We start from the raw sequence: 12,557 nt of genomic DNA, 5'->3' as shown, positions 1-12,557 counted from the left end.
TGGATTTTAATAATGAAAAACTGGAAGAAAATTCTTAGGTCATCAAGTACAGTCCCTTAGTATTACAGGCAACCACATTTTGTAATCCCTTATGTAAACTGATCAAGCTCCCTCAAATCTCTAATATTTTTATGACCTTTAGAGATCACAGAAGCAAGGTATATTTATTTTGTTTTACACTGGATGAATCCTTCCTAGCATTCTTTATAGCCAAAGACAGCCCCCCAGCAATAAGCACAACAAAATTTAAGGGGAAAAAAAAAAAAAAAAAAAAAAAAAAAGTACCCAGTGTATGAAAAAAGAGCTGTCACCAAGTTAGCCAAATGCTTATGCATGATGAAAAAATATAACACCAAGATATCCTGAAATTTCTCTTAAATTATAAAAAAACACACAGCTGTAATCACAAAGTCATACTGAAACATAAATTTTGTTTTATAAGAAGTAACTATGCCATACGAAGTTGAATTAGCACTACAACTAGGATTGGGACCAATCATCTAAATGTAATTCAAAGCATTTGTAAAACTAATGCTGACCAAAGCTGATCAAAGAATACAAGATTTACAAAAAATCCAGCTTAACTTGATTTTATCTAGCATGTGAAATCATCCCTACTGCAACCAGAAGAAAAACACACACTGCATAGCAGTGTGATTCAGCATCAGAAAGAGTCTAATGAGACAGTATTATGACTTACATCTGGATAATCCCTCTATATATGCAGAATTTAAACCTGAACATATTGATACCACCTTTGAAGCTAAGTCTGTACATTTATGTAAGATCTAGAAATAGGAGTGGCAGAAGATATTTCTGATCTTAGGCTAAATAAGAATACTTGGAGAAAAAAAATAAAAAATGTAACTGGAACAAGTGTATTTTTTCCATGGGCCCTGAAGAGTTAATAATTATTAGCAGTAGCGCATCAGACATTATTTAAATAAAGAACAGAGTAGAATATTTGATTATATTTTCATATCTCAACTTTGTGTTGTTCAGAAAGTTTTCTTAATAAAAGAAAACACTTCATGTACTTGAGAACAGAACAACAGTTTTATTTGTGGTCTCACTAAATATCTCACATCTTGCTGATGACAGATGAGTGCCTATACTTCTTGTTCAGAGGCAAGCTGGAAATCAGAATTTTGGACCAGAAAATGTGTAATAAAATAGCCAGAGTTCATATTATGACTGTAGCAAGCACATGCTCATTTTTCAAAACGTAGGATCTGCTAAGGTCTTCCTTAACTGTAGGGTAATTAGTATATCTTATAGCCTTTTCCAAACAGCCTGACCTAGAAGAATGGAGCAGTCTCAGCACAGCACCTGACTGCAGGGGGGAAAGGAGCAGTGGAGTGTGGATAGTGACATCTGCTCTGTGTTTGGTTAGCAAGCCCAGCTTCAGAAATTAATTCCAAGGATCAAGCTCAACTTTTTAAAATGATCTTGATACTGTGCTGGGAGAGCAAGACATTTGACCTGGTGGCTGCTACCGTCACTCTCTAGACTCGGCAAAAATACAGCTTAGCAGCAGTAGTTACAGCATCTCTTCCCTGGCTCAGTTTTTTGTTGTACTTATCTAGAACAGTCATGTATGTAACTGGATATGGTGGGGGGATGATACCCTCCTAATGCAGTAATGTTTACAGCCACCTTTACCTCAGGCCCTCAGTACATCCAAAAGCAATAGTTAGGAGTGCAAAAGGACCGTACTGAACTATTGGATCAAAATGCCATCTTCGTCACTTCTATCATGTAATCCAGACATATTTAATAACTAAGCTATAATAGTCCTACTTCTCTAGCCCTGAAGCTGGGAAAACCACTTAAAAAAAAATAATAAATGGTGTGAAAGCATGGACCAACAGCCAAATTCAGGCCATTGCAGCTCTTGAAATACCAGCTTCAACTTTTCTTGAGAAACACAGATATCTCACCCAGAAATCGGGCTGTATTTGTTTTGCAATTTGAGTGAGTCAGACACATAAATATTTAAGTTTTAATTCAATTGCCTCTCCTGCGGTCGATGAGTCACAACTACTCTGATATCTGAGGAGTCTCACTAGGGGAGGTCCTGGAAATGTACTATGACTCCCAAGTGGGTTCCAGCCGGAAAGTCTGTGAACTGCACGTTTAAAATGTATAAACTTATTTTCCTTTCATACACTCAAAATATATGTAATGAACTAGAATGTGTTTGCTTCCTGAACAGCAAACAATCTTGCAGCCAGAAAAAATGTTTACTTTGTAAACATTATTTTCTTTTCAGAAAACTGTTTTAGCAATGGGTTCCATGATGAGAAACAGTTTAGGTCATAAAAGACTTAAAAGAAATACAAACACTAACACTTTTCCTTCTCTCTAAACTCCTGAAATTAACTTACAAGAAGTTTCAGTCACTCCAATGTGCTAAAAATACAGAGAAGCATACTTTATACAAATGGATGATGCAAAATAATTTCAAAGCCTTTGATCAAATAAAGAGTATTATGAATCTTTGCACACAGAGGCTGCAAATAGAGACTAATTAAAAGCTAAAAAGCTACATTTCATTAACATACACCTTACAAATCAAGTAGGGAAGTTGTGAGTGCAACTTAAAAATAACTAATGCAAAAGTGTAAGGGAGGCATTCCTTTTCCCATGACACCCTCTAATATTCCTGTAACCTTCTTGAGTCATCTTACCACCCATCAGCATGAAATGTGCCATACTTTAGTCACTTGTGACAGTTCTAATTTTGACTCATACTGGATTAAACATGGGGTCAGTATTTGAAGAAGCAGATAGACACCAATCTGAGTCCTCCTCTGAATCTGGGAGAATTTGTGGGTTTCATCTGTGGAAGTACAGGTGAGAGAAGAAAAATAACCGTGCCAGAGCTCAATAGGTCCAAAACAATGACAATGACAATGCAAAAGATGAATCTTCACAACCGTCATGGCCTTGCAAGCCTTGCAGCCCCTGATAGAGTGCAGACCCTAGCTGAGAACCAAGACAGCTACTCTGTAGACAAAAAGCAAACCTACTGCAGATGTCCTGACACAGACCAAAATTCTCAGGTCTCCAGCTACGAGTTAAGGAGCCTGTGCAAATGAGCTCCCCATAGTCCACAATTGACAACTCCCCATCCTCAGAAAGAAGATCTCTATGCATCTCATGGGGATGAAACCCAAAGTAGCATAACTTTGCTGCACAGCTGTTGGTGTGGAAATATTAGGTGTGAGACCAGTATTTTAAAAACTTCCCCCCAATAATCATCTGTTGTTACACCCTTCATCCAAATCCTGTATTTGTGCATGAAATACTAGGATATGCATTAACACTATGCACTCTCCCTCTAAAATAGAGAAAACCCTTTCACAACAGTAGCATTTTGAAATAAGAATTGCTAGTTACCTGAAGTCCAGGCTTTCATTTGTTGGTTGGCAGGTTTTGTGGCAGCTAAAATAGGAGTCACAGTCTAATGGCACATATTCAGGAAAACACTATTTTCACTGAGCAGTAGTGATTAACACAGACTAGACACCCAAAGGAAGCCTATTTTTACAGTATGCAAAAGTCCCCTTTACTAAATGTAGCAAGCCTTGCACATTCTTTTTCTTCTTTCTTTTATTGCTGCCAGCCTGTATTAACGAGGTGGTGGATATAGGGGGAAATTACATACTGCCTACATATGTTATTTCAGAATAAGGATTCCAAGAAGAACTTGGAATAAAATGTCTCCCACAGGCTTCAGTTTAAGCCCATCGGCTCTCTTCTCTAATGGTTGTTGTAGTGACATCTTTTTCAGTTTTCAATAAGCATATCAATTTTCTGGATGCTGTATGACTCTTATATGGCATTTTATTCTTAACCGTTGCATCCACCTTCAATTAATTTCATTTTTCTAAGATACTGACAGAGGGGCAGCTACTTTTCTACTGGAACCCTGAACATAAGGGTTTTCAGAGGGGGAAATACATGCCACGAGTAATTTCATGGACACGGAACGACATCATGTCACTGGCGCCTGAAATTTAGCCTGAAACTTTGGGTGCTGCAGGGCTGCTTTTTATCACTGGTGTCAAATTTACAAGAAAATCACCACAGAATGCCTTTAATGCCGTCTACAGTTTTCAGTTCTGGAAAATATCAGAGGGATGCAAATCTATGTATGCCTCCCCATGTTCTGGGATTTGCTTTCAAAAGCTGGAACTATTTTGGATGATAGGCTGCAGTTCACAAACAATCAAGATGCCACTGAACTAAAGGGTATTATTTTCTTTGCATGTCACTTAAGTTAGATAAAACTGAATTTTAAACAAAACAAGCTGGGTTGTTTTTTTTTTGTTAGTTTGCTTTGGTTTTATTCACTAATTTAACGTTCAGATCTTAATGGTGACTTGTGACTCCACAGACTAAAGAAATGTCATCACCTGGGACCTGGTCACAGGTAACTTCTCCACAGTATTCACAAACACAAAACAAAATACTTTTTTTTTCAGATAATTGTAAAATACGCTGCTGTTCCCTCTAAACAATTACCTTTTATTCATTAGAATTACAAGTCTAGAGTACCAACATTTGCAAATTAGTATTTTTCCATCAATAGTTGCAGACACTGTCCAATTTAAAATAACTAACTAGTTTATTAACCACATATTCATATTAAAGTGGTAGCAATAAAGTATTTGAATCTGACTTACTACCACTGTAGCAAAAGTGGGGATTTACATGCAGTAATTTGGCAAGATTTGACATACAGTAGTTGTATTTTCCCAAAGGGCGAGCCAAAATCTGTCCAGATCTGTTATGGTTTTGTAAGTATGCCAGATATGACACAGAATAGATGTGATTAATTATCTGAAGAATTCTATGTACATGTATTTCCATGAAATAGTCACAATCCCCTGATACAAATAATCCCAAAAGCCATCTTGCAGGGCAGTCTGAGCTGAGGGAACAGAGAGAAATCCCACAGAGGCAATGAGGTTCTACCGAATACTGAAAAAAATTAAAACAATAAAAAAATAAATCTTAACTGGCATTTATTTCCACTCTAGAGTGATTTTTAAATCTATTTTTTGCTTAGTTTCTCCTTATTTTGTCCACAGCATAAAGGTATACCAAGGCATTCAAGATTTACAAAAGTATGTGGCCACAGGCTTGAAAACTAAATGACAAAATTTAAACTTCTAAAACAATCTTAAAATACATGAGAAGTGGCTTGAATATAAAAAAAAATCAAGCAATAAAAGTGTGTGCAAAAAAAATAAGGCAACGTTTTAATTGGCAGATCCTTTTTTAAGATGATCTTTTAACAAATCTTTCCTTACCAGTTATAATAACATAAAAATATTTTTCTTTTTTTTTTTTTGTTTGTTGTCTCTAGACAAGATGTACATCATCCTTCCCGTCTGCGCCACAGAAATAACTCTCAAAGCAAATCATAGAGATTACAACTGAACTTTAAAGATCGTATTTTAGTAGATTTGGCTCCAAAACACAATGTACTATATATAGTGTCAGATTATAACTTCCAATTACACTTCAGTTGCAGGAAAGCAGTATTTTAGAAATGTTATCGTGCAGCCTCAGTGCTCTTGTAACTATAAAGGAATTCTAGAATTTCTCAGGCACAGTTCTGATTTTTGTGCCTTGGGGAAGACATAAAACAGTTGCTTTATGGTCAATCAGTGAAGTCTTTAGAAGGCCTTGCTGGGGAAATGGCTACTGCCATCTGTAGTGAAACCGTATAGGCAGAACTAAAACAGAGCACAAGATACTCTTCCCTTATAAACTCAGACCTGCTGCAGTAATTCCTGTGAACAGCCACCTGCTCCTCCAAGCCATTTGTTGCATTTGTAAAACGGGTATTAGCTCCATACTAACTTCTGAACAAGAAATTTATACAGCTAGCCAATCATTCATGCAGCCATTCCATTGTAAACATGGCCTGTACTTCAAAAAAAAGTGATAACATGCTATTCAGACGTCATCCCTCTTAGATGGTACAGTTAAAACACTCAAACAGAAGTATGTAAGATAAAGGGTATCATAAAGACAGATTTTGTAAATGTTTATTTTTTTGAACTACACATTGTATAGCAGACCATATCCAACCTACATGGTCATTTCATGGCCTTTGAAGCCATTAGACTCTTCAGCAGTCACGACAGCTACAAAGTTCCATGCTATCTATGCCAGACTTCCAACTCTAAGGAAAGAGCTTGGCATTTTTTTCCCTGAAATCCACATCATTGAAGTGCCTTGAGACAAAATTAGTTGTTTTCATCAGATATTGTGAGGTCACTGTGGATCTGGCCTTCAGCTGTCACCATGCTGAACTGGATTGTTACGACTGCTCTCATAGTGCCAAAGTTGTATTCCAAAGCACAGAAGAAAAACACACTTGAAACAGACTAATTGCATACATTACACCTTGAATTTTGTCCCCTTATGTATATGTAATAGATGTCAGAAATAAGCTGAGTATTTTAAGTGGGATTTTTCTGACTACATACTACAGTTAGCATGTGGTACACACATAAATTATGGCAGAAGAAAGTATGAGGAACAAATTAGCAGGATGAGGTGTAGCTCATACCTACAATGGTAATCCTTGTCTGCTGCTGGAGTCTTCTGGGACTGTGGGCCAAAAGTGAAATCTAGCACTTCCGACCAGTCCCAAATGCACCACAGGAGCTGGAAACATCGCTGGGCCTGAGAGTGCCAAGTGCTGGCACTTGTTCTCTGTGCTGTGGATGTGCCAGCAGCACTTCAGCGCCAGCTTGTGAAGAAAGATCATGACTTTGTGTCACCAGTCAAATGAAAGTGAAATTTGTAATTGCATGATAGCCAAAGCCAATAAAACAGAATCTTAACTAAGGCCCAACTGTAAATACAAAATTGTTCCCTCACTCAATCCAGACTCTTAAAAATATGAATGCCCCTTTTTGTCCAGTTTCAGCACATTTATACTCCTCTAATGCCTTAGAATTAACACTGTAAAATCACTGTTCATCTTTTCAGTACGTTCCCAGGAGTTGATCTTAAGCAGTAAGAGGAGCAAGAGAGTGAAAACCTCTTCACAAAGAATGGTGAGGTATTTTGTAGTAAGATGGCATTGCTTTCTAAGTGGCAGAATTTTAAAAGATGGAAGGGAAAAAACCAATTTCATAGTTTTTGTTCACCAAAACACACTCAGGAAACCACAGCTATGAATTCAATGGTACACCTTTGAAAATGTGATGTGATGAAAAGGATAGATTTTATGCTAGAAATATGTCATATGTTTTTGATGTCCCTGATGTGAAATATGCATCTCCATCCCTGCTGACTGTGACCTTCCTCTCACCTGAACAGGAAAAGAGTATTTAAAATCCTTTTTCCGCTTTTGTTATTTTTATTGTGTGCTCTCAGTAAGAAGGTGAACACTTAGTTCCAGCTGGTAACCAAATCACATTAATCAGATTATTTTCAAAGTAGTAATAATGTTTTGGGTGTTTTTTTTTGGTTTTTTTTTTTTTTCATAAACAGTAGACAGTTTATATCTTCAGAATTAGCTTTTTAAAGCCTAAATTATTGTTCTTGTTTCACTGGCTAGATATCTAGGTTTGTTTCTAGACAGTAGTCTGATTAAAAAGTAACTGATATGAATTAGCAGACCATAATTAGCCACCAATTAACGCTTTCTGTAAAGACCTTTCTGTTTTGAATCTACTCAAGATGAACAGCTTTATCACTACTGTAAAAAGACATAAGATCATGCTGGTTTAGGATTTGGTTCATTTGTACTTCTAACAAACATCACATGCACTGTCACGCATATGGCAGGACCAGGAGCTTTGATACTGCTCCTTCTGCCTTGGGAAGGGTGGGCTGGCAGCAGAGCCCTGCCAGGTTGTCCCACAGGCAGCTGCCCACTGGAGCTGAGTTCCTATAGCTATACAGCAGGTGTCTAAAGCCACCCCTCTTCCCCTCGCCCCCCACCCTCCTTTTTTTTTTTTTTTTTTAATGTTTGTTTTTTTCTCTGTTCAAACACTCTGCAAATGAAGAAAATAGATTAGCAGGTCACCCCTAACTAGCTACAGGAGTGGTTGCTGGCACTGCTATATCTTTTACACATTTAGTACATCACTCCAGTGAATTGATCCTCCTACATACATGCTGCAACTACCGCTTTGCTATTTCAGTTATGAAGAGCCGTTATTTTTTTTTTTTTTTTTCCAGAAGGAACAGCACCCACTCAAGTCATGTGTAATGCATTTCACTCAGGAATACCTGTGTCAATTTCATGCAGGAGTGTCAAAAAGATACCCCACGAATAATACTGGATAATACCCCATGAATAAGCCTTTAATACTGGGATCTACCAGTAGCCCTGCTCCGCAGGTGTGTGACAGAAAACAGGATGGCTTGAAGGTGAGGTTTGTGCAATGCTGGTAACATGTTTCTTCTTTGCAATGTCACTTCAATGAGAGCCATAACTGTGGAGAAAGGAGGGAGATGGGAGATCTCTAGATACACTAGAGGTGGCTTGGATAAAATTCAGTAATCACTGTCAGCATCTTTATCATGAAAAGCAGAGGACATGCTGTGCGTTCTCCTCTAGGTCTGAATAAACAGTACCAACTTAATCTTCTTTTGCGGTGGCAGGAGCTGCCAATCCAGTTTCAAGACACTTTAATTAGCCACAACACACAAACCAAAAGTTTCCAAATTAGTTACTATTTGCTTTGTTGTTGTTTTGTTTTGTTTTGTTTTTTAATTGAGCACATCTATATTGCTGGGATAAAATAGGGGTAGAATGTGCAAAGGATCAGCAACACTCAGAAAAATGCTAATGCCACCTTCTCACTAGAAAGGAGTAAAGCTGTCAGAATTAAGGCCCTAGCCTGATGAAATCAAGACACAGACTTTCTGTCTGACCTTGAAAGAATCACTGTACTTCTGAATCAGATCTTAATGTGAGAGTATTGACACATTGTCCTTCATTATCAATAATGCTTGCAAACCTGTCAGATACCCTGGGAACAGAAACCACTGAAGTGCATTAACACCCTGTGACTGATTATTGATATTAATGACTTGAAATGGAATAAAATAAATATGCACATGTATAGATCACTTTATAAAGTGTTTTTCTCAGGTTTATGCTTGTCTTTAGTTTGAGAACCATGGAAGCAAAATGTTTCCACAATGATACATGTAATAATTTCCTCTGAAACTCTCCAAAATATTTTGTTGCAAGCAAGAGTATGAATCCTGTCTTGGCTTTTTTTTTTTTTTTTTTTTTTTTTTTTTCTTTCTACCTTATCTGCTTCTGAGAGATTGCATTAGCTGTCACTTACATGCAAAATTCTAGTTATGTTTTGTTTATGGCTTTTCAGCAGCTCTGTAATCCTAGTGGATGAAAATATTTTCCATTTGCCACAGTGACACGTGCTGCAGAGAGAAAATATGAACAGCTGCAAGGTCCCTAATAATGGTATCAGATAACACACTGTTTGGGATTTCAGTTTATCATTTTTCCTTAAAGGAAAAAGCAGGTCTTCCACTCAGACATCTCAATGTGAGACTACCATGATACTCTAAGTCAGAAGTGAGTGCTTCAAAATAAAATTTCTCTATGCTGGCCATTTGTGGGATTTCACTGATGCAGATACCTTCTTCTAAACCAAACTTGTTGGCCTTAAATTACCCATCTGTGCTGTGTGTGAGTACTCAGGAGTTCAGTCCTTTGCAATTAAACAAACTCTTCAGAAGAAAAAGCAGCTTGCAGGTCAATGAAACTGAGGTGGTGAGTGGCCGTTCCCCTACTGGAGAGCTTTCAATATTTGTCAGTGATATATTAGGTCCATAAAAAATAAAATATAATTATTTAGGATGTTTACTTTACCTTGGCTCTGAGAGGCATTTGTGACCTTACAGAAGTACTTCATTGGAGGTCATTATTTAGACTAAATTCCAGATACAGAAAACAAAGGCCTCTATTCATAATAACTAAGACAGCAAAGTACTCACAAGAGAAATGAGAAAGAATTTCAAAATGTAGACTAAATAGGACTCTAATTCAATAGAGGTCCAAAGCCAGGAAAGTACCCCTGTAAAGCTAACTCTTAAAGCACATACGTAGTTTCATTCTAAGCAGCACTGAATTAAAAAGAAAACTTAATAAATACTTTAAAATGCTTTCTCTGAGCCTTGATTTCACATAGGATAGACTTTATTGGAGAGCAAGAAGATCCATTACAATATCAGTCACCACCACAGCTATCAAGTACATCTTTTTCATGGTGCAGATTTGGAATTAATTGAATCAACAATAAACAAGTTAGCCAAAAGAGGGAACTTAGACACACTGCAGAAGAATAGCCTGTAATACCTGGATGAGCATATCAGTTTTCAATTAATAGCCTGTCCATCTTTTCAGTGATCACCACTACTGAAAATATTGAACACTAAGAACAAGCAATATGGGTGCAAGGATGCTTTTCTGTTTTTTCAGGAGGGCTACTGAGGAATACATTGTCTGGTAATCTAAGAAACATTCATGCATCTCAGGGTACCTAGCAATATTGTCCAACCTCACAAGACAGATGGAACAAGTTGAGATGAGAATTGTAAAAGGACAGAAACTCTGTAAAGACATGTTTGTGTACATTTACAAAAGCTATGAAGAATGGGTCAGTGCCTGGAGAGACTGTGAAGACTGGCATGTCAGTGAATAATAAAGTCTAAAAAGACTCAGGCATGTGGTCTTTTCTGTTGGTCACCTGAAATATATGCACACTGTTCTTCCTTAGCTTCCTCTTATATTAAATGGGACTTCTTATTAAGGCTGTACTGTCTTATACAAAATGACCTTGTCATGAAAAAAGTGAAACTGTAAATTTCAAGTTTTATTCTTGAAGATATAAAAGGGATAGTGGAAGTTGTTATTGACACTTTAAACAAGGGCAATGACAAAAACTATGATTAAAATATTATTATGGAAGACCTTCAACAAATTACATTGTTAGTAAAAATATGTTACTTACAAATGGAATTTGTTAGCTTCTTAAATTTCTTTCTTTTCTATTCTTTCAAATTCTAATACCTTTTTAATGTGAAGGCTTTTTATAGAAATGGTTACTATGCGTACAGCCTGTAACACACACTTCACAAAACCTTAGAGATGTTTGTGGTATTGTACTAATAATTAGTGAAACACAATGCCAAGAGTGACTTTCTACAGAACATCCTCGGAAAACCAATTTTCCTTCCCTATCTGTTGAATGTGGAGGTTGAAAAGCATTTCCAAGACAGAGGAAATACATTTCCCCCTCCACTTCCACAGAGATGGTTAAATATGCCCTGTATAGCACTCACTTACGGGACAGATATTTCTGCATCTATAATTATTTATTTTTAAGTCTTCACACTGTTTAAAGACTATTGCTTTAAGAATGTGACTTAGTCCTCCTTCCAGATGGAAGAAAAAAATTGTTTCCATTTACATGAGGCTAATTTTGTTTAAAAACATGGATATTTTTTCTTTCATGGCAGGCTTAAAGGGAAAAAAGCCTTCCATAAATTGGATGTACATCTTATATATTAATCTATTTTATTGTATGATTTGAAGTCATCCTAGGAGATCTCTTGAGCCTGCTGGATCTTTGTGTATGATCATAATTTTCATCTCGGAAAAGACATTGATTCTGAAAAGAAGGAAAGATCTCAGTTTCCAGCTAACACGAAATTGAAAAACACATTTTTCTTGCTTCAGAGAGAGGCAAAAAAAACTTTGCAATAGCTGAGATATAGCCAAGACTGTACTCTGTCCTGTAGATTCTTTATCTAATACATAGTTGTTTTGCTGTTACAGGCACAAGTCCATTTGCCATTGTTTTGGGGACTCTTAATGGTTCACATACTTACTCACAACTGAGGAAACTCTGACATCACTGACAAATATTTACAAAACTGTAAATCCTGGTTTAGAGCAATATCCTCTCAGGAAAAACACATATATTTGTTTCATCAGTCTCATGTTCTGATAAGAGCATTACTATTAAAAAAAAAAAGGTTTTGAAAAACACGAACCTTGTTTTTGTTTAATAGCAATATTTTCTAACTTCTTGAAATTATGTATGACAACCAGTTTCAAGTTCTTCAGGGAAAAAACACATAGTCATTAACAAAATATATGCTCAGAGTGCAAGATGTCAGACTACAAGTAACAAGTAATATTAATGCATATGCAACAGAGAGACTACAATTCCATTTGAATCTTACTGAATAACCAGTACAACAATGAACTTTTCCAAAATGAATTCTACAACTCAACTGGACTTTGCTTTACTTTACTGCCACACTAACAATGATTGGTATTTCCACTGACTGGGGTTAGTGTAAGGTTAGACCTTCTATATTTCAGGGAAGGACCAAAGCCTACAAAGGATGAGATACCATTGACTACAGTTGTTTTTTGCACTGTCTGGACATTTTCTGAAAATTCAGACTAAGCATTCTTAAAATAAAGGGATATTTTTCCACCTTATAAAACAAATGAAAAATTAAAACCAACC

At 36.6% G+C, this 12,557-nt stretch overlaps 1 protein-coding gene across 1 annotated transcript in view; it reads right to left on the bottom strand.

Moving 5' to 3' along the window:
* ROBO1 (roundabout, axon guidance receptor, homolog 1 (Drosophila)) overlaps window positions 1-12,557 on the bottom strand; it is a 627,322-nt gene that overhangs the window by 400,460 nt on the left and 214,305 nt on the right. The gene's annotated exons all lie outside the window — the stretch shown is intronic.

The sequence above is a fragment of the Chaetura pelagica genome, unplaced genomic scaffold (assembly GCF_000747805.2).
Source record: "Chaetura pelagica isolate M959 unplaced genomic scaffold, ChaPel_1.0 scaffold627, whole genome shotgun sequence".
Classification (NCBI taxonomy): domain Eukaryota; kingdom Metazoa; phylum Chordata; class Aves; order Apodiformes; family Apodidae; genus Chaetura; species Chaetura pelagica.
This window is presented reverse-complemented; position numbering and strand designations above follow the sequence as displayed.